This window comes from Schistocerca cancellata, unplaced genomic scaffold (assembly GCF_023864275.1).
Source record: "Schistocerca cancellata isolate TAMUIC-IGC-003103 unplaced genomic scaffold, iqSchCanc2.1 HiC_scaffold_681, whole genome shotgun sequence".
Lineage (NCBI taxonomy): Eukaryota > Metazoa > Arthropoda > Insecta > Orthoptera > Acrididae > Schistocerca > Schistocerca cancellata.
The window spans coordinates 200,001-205,000 of NW_026046692.1; the positions used below are offsets into that span (position 1 = coordinate 200,001).

Sequence of the window (5,000 nt, forward strand, 5' to 3'; positions counted from 1 at the left end):
AGTAAACGTGCCGGCCCACCCAGACACTCAATAAAGAGCACCTTGGTAGGATTTCAACGGGGTCCGCCTCGGGACGCACGAACACGCACGAGGCGGTCGCACGCCTTCGGCTCGCCCCACCGGCAGGACGTCCCACGATACATGCCAGTTAAACACCGACGGGCGGTGAACCAACAGCGTGGGACACAAATCCAACTACGAGCTTTTTAACCGCAACAACTTTAATATACGCTATTGGAGCTGGAATTACCGCGGCTGCTGGCACCAGACTTGCCCTCCAATAGATACTCGTTAAAGGATTTAAAGTGTACTCATTCCGATTACGGGGCCTCGGATGAGTCCCGTATCGTTATTTTTCGTCACTACCTCCCCGTGCCGGGAGTGGGTAATTTGCGCGCCTGCTGCCTTCCTTGGATGTGGTAGCCGTTTCTCAGGCTCCCTCTCCGGAATCGAACCCTGATTCCCCGTTACCCGTTACAACCATGGTAGGCGCAGAACCTACCATCGACAGTTGATAAGGCAGACATTTGAAAGATGCGTCGCCGGTACGAGGACCGTGCGATCAGCCCAAAGTTATTCAGAGTCACCAAGGCAAACGGACCGGACGAGCCGACCGATTGGTTTTGATCTAATAAAAGCGTCCCTTCCATCTCTGGTCGGGACTCTGTTTGCATGTATTAGCTCTAGAATTACCACAGTTATCCAAGTAACGTGGGTACGATCTAAGGAACCATAACTGATTTAATGAGCCATTCGCGGTTTCACCTTAATGCGGCTTGTACTGAGACATGCATGGCTTAATCTTTGAGACAAGCATATGACTACTGGCAGGATCAACCAGGGAGCTGCGTCAACTAGAGCTGAGCAGCCGGCCGCCCGGGAGTGTGTCCCGGGGGCCCGCGCGAACACGCAAGCGTCCGCTCAATTATTCTGCAAACAGGAGGAGGCTGAGCTCCCCTGCACAATACACCTCGAAACCCTCTCAGGTCCCGGCGGCGCGCAGCGCCGTCCTAAGTACTTGGTCGGGTTCGAGAGAGGCGCAATCGCCCGGAGTTAGGCGAGTAGACGCTTTAGGTGCGACCACCCGTGCTCCCAACTGAGCTTGCCGCTGCCGACAGAGGCCCGGGAGCGTGCTGTCGTGGCATTGCCGGCGGGAGACAACACGCGCCACCTACGGTGACCGGCAGCTCCAACGCCAGCGCCACAGAAGGGAAAAGGCCCCACGTGGGTGCCGAAGCGAACTCTCCCAGCACAGCGCACGTGCCAACACGTCTGCACAACTGCGATACAAACCACCAGCGAGAACCGCTGGGGCGACCGAGCAGCAGACGGCGTCGCGGCGCCGAGTGCCGGGCGGCGGCGCATCCTCAACGCACACAGTCCTCAATCGGACCAGCACACTGCAGATGTCCACCGCGCTTCGCACCGGGCCGGCGAGGACCCACTTTGGCTGCACGGCGCCGCGCGCAGGGTGCCCCGGCGCGCAGCTGCGCCGCCTGCCGCGTCCGTCGGCCGGCGCGCCTGCCACTGGGCGCCCCCACCAGCCGGCTGTAGCGCGTGCGCCCACGCACCGCGCGGCCAGCACGCCGGGCGGCCCCCCCTCACCGGCCGGGGACAGTCCCACCCACCCACAGCCGCGTATCGCTTCACACCCAGATTCACATTCACGTTCGTTGGTATGGTGGGGACCGCTTCGTAGCTGTACCGATCGTTGCCCTCACAGATGTACCTCCAGCAAGGACAACCGCACCACAACGGGTTACCAGTTGTTCATTTGCGTAACGTCACCAGTAAACGTACACGTCCATCCCCGTTTGCAAAGTCAACTATTATTGCATGCCTGCCTGTCAGGTGTCAAGACACAATACGTCCGCTCACATCCACGCAACAAAATGTGCCCAACTAGAGGGCACGTGGAAGGTGCCCCCGTACGTATGCGATGTCCATTGCGCGACCAACTGTCAACCGGCCTCTGTAGCATGTCGCAGATGTGGAACGCGGGGCACCGTGCTATCACATTGTGTGAGAAGAGACTACTACGTCTGCATACACGCGCCACTACATGAACAGACGGCTCATGCTGATCGCCATCCACCGCGTCCATTACTCCCACACGTCTCTATGGCGTACCACACTGCAATGCAGCTGTTATGGCGAGATGACACGTAGCTGTGTGCACAACATCTGGACGGTATGGTTCACCGCAGTCTTTGTACGGTCACACATGTGCCAGAGTGTATCATTCAGTACATGAGGACCGCTGTGCAGTACAGTGTGTGGGTTAGGCGTACATCGGCGGACAGTGGACACAGGACAGAACACGACGTAGACTGAGTGCTTCGGCATGCACCTGACCGACCAGCTTGCGAAGGCAGGGGGAAGGGGGAAGGGTGGGGGGGGGGGGGCGATGTACGTCCTGCTGGCGTCCACATTACAGTGTATAGCGTGAGCATGTAAAAAGGAAGCAACACTTGCGACGTGTTGAACATGAAACGATACACATGAGACCGGGGAGTGCGAGTCGCGAACTATTCTGAGCGGGTTGCGGTTGGACAACAATACATTAATGTAACGTGTCATATGCCAATTACAGAGCAGGGTAAGGCACAACCTGGGTCAGGTTAAGGCACAACCTGGGTCAGGTTAAGGCACAACCTGGGTCAGGTTAAGGCACAACCTGGGTCAGGTTAAGGCACAACCTGGGTCAGGTTAAGGCAAACCTGGGTCAGGTTAAGGCACAACCTGGGTCAGGTTAAGGCACAACCTGGGTCAGGTTAAGGCACAACCTGGGTCAGGTTAAGGCACAACCTGGGTCAGGTTAAGGCACAACCTGGGTCAGGTTAAGGCACAACCTGGGTCAGGTTAAGGCACAACCTGGGTCAGGTTCGGGCACAACCTGGGTCAGGTTCGGGCACAACCTGGGTCAGGTTCGGGCACAACCTGGGTCAGGTTCGGGCACAACCTGGGTCAGGTTCGGGCACAACCTGGGTCAGGTTCGGGCACAACCTGGGTCAGGTTCGGGCACAACCTGGGTCAGGTTCGGGCACAACCTGGGTCAGGTTCGGGCACAACCTGGGTCAGGTTCGGGCACAACCTGGGTCAGGTTCGGGCACAACCTGGGTCACGTTGGGGCACAACCTGGGTCACGTTGGGGCACGACGTGGGGTAGATTGCGGCACAACTTGGGGTAGATTGCGGCACAACTTGGGGTAGATTGCGGCACAACTTGGGGTAGATTGCGGCACAACTTGGGGTAGATTGCGGCACAACTTGGGGTAGATTGCGGCACAAATTGCATTACATTGCGGTACAAATTGCATTACATTGCGGTACAAATTGCATTACATTGCGGTACAAATTGCATTACATTGCGGTACAAATTGCATTACATTGCGGTACAAATTGCGGTACAAATTGCGTTACATTGCGGTGCATATTGAGTTACATTGCGGTGCATATTGAGTTAGGTAACGGTGCAAAATAGGTTAGGTTAAGGTGCGACATAGGTTAGGTTAAGGTGCAACATAGGTTAGGTTAGGGTGCAAGATGGGTTAGGTTAAGGTGACATAGGTTAGGTTAAGGTGACATAGGTTAGGTTAAGGTGACATAGGTTAGGTTAAGGTGACATAGGTTAGGTTAAGGTGACATAGGTTAGGTTAAGGTGACATAGGTTAGGTTAAGGTGACATAGGTTAGGTTAAGGTGACATAGGTTAGGTTAAGGTGACATAGGTTAGGTTAAGGTGACATAGGTTAGGTTAAGGTGACATAGGTTAGGTTAAGGTGACATAGGTTAGGTTAAGGTGACATAGGTTAGGTTAAGGTGACATAGGTTAGGTTAAGGTGACATAGGTTAGGTTAAGGTGACATAGGTTAGGTTAAGGTGACATAGGTTAGGTTAAGGTACAAACTGGGTTGTTTTATGGTACACATTGCGTTGTAGTACAGTACATGTTATGTTTGGGTACGGTACACAATGTGGTATGGGATGGCGTGTTGGGGGGGGGGGGGGGGCGAGGTTCGTTGATATTGACCGTAGGAAGTGGATGCGCGAGGCAGCGTCAGTGTGTCAAAGGAGGTATGTCACGTCGGGATGCGCTTTTCGCTAGTGAGAGGGGGGCGCGCCGTGTCTGTGGTTGCGGCAGACCTGTGTGTTTCATTCCCGCCGGTGTATTTGTGCTGTAAGACGATGGAGTGTGGTGATGTTGGGTGCACCCCTGTGTAGGACATGTGTGGGTGTTGATGGCTTATCTGAGCAATTGTGGTTGTCGGACGAGTGGGATATTGTGTTTTATGATTGGACCTCCTGGCCTGGTTATCATAGTCTGGTTGGTGTATTGTGGCGCATAGGATGCACCGGACGTTGGTCCATGCTGGCGCTTAATTATTGAATCTGTGTCTGTTACAGGCAGAGAGTAGTGTGTGATAGAGTGTGTGGGTGACGTGTGGTTACTTTTGTTTGCACAGACGTTCAGCATGTATAGGGGCATTTGCGTATTTGATCTATCTATGTGGGCATGCATAGTTTACTGAGCAGTGCTGCGAGGTGACTGAACTACGAGCGACGTACTCATTTACAGCGGAATGGTTGCCTTCTACCAAAGATGGAGTATCGACTCTACGACAGCGTTGGCACCGCAGGAACCGGTGTCGTAAAATGGCCCCCACACCGTCATCGTTGTGCGGGGTAGGGACCGTCCATATTCTGAGAGGAGCCCTGTTTGCCACAGGGCGTGGGGTCTCGCGTCCTGCGGTTCAGTGCCCCCAGGGAAGCGCGCGGAGGTGGTGCTGCTGCTGCTGTAGCAAGCGAGCTACTTAGAGCATGTATAGGGACAGCGGGAATATGGCATATTGCATATAACTCTTCATGAAACGCAAGATATAGGGGTGGATTGCACGTTACGAGTGCGGGAAGAGTCCGCCGTTCATCCGCTGGAGTTGCGATTTGGGCGGTTGGGGTGGGGCACGTGCGGGTGCGGGTGCGGGTGGAGCGATTGTCGGT

At 55.0% G+C, this 5,000-nt stretch overlaps 1 non-coding gene across 1 annotated transcript in view; it reads right to left on the bottom strand.

Moving 5' to 3' along the window:
- Positions 1 to 844, bottom strand: part of LOC126139217 (small subunit ribosomal RNA) — a 1,909-nt gene extending 1,065 nt beyond the window's left edge. The window contains exon 1 of the ribosomal RNA XR_007528650.1: positions 1 to 844. This exon is cut by the window's left edge and continues 1,065 nt beyond it. This is a non-coding gene — a ribosomal RNA (small subunit ribosomal RNA).
- Positions 845 to 5,000: the final 4,156 nt, after the last annotated feature.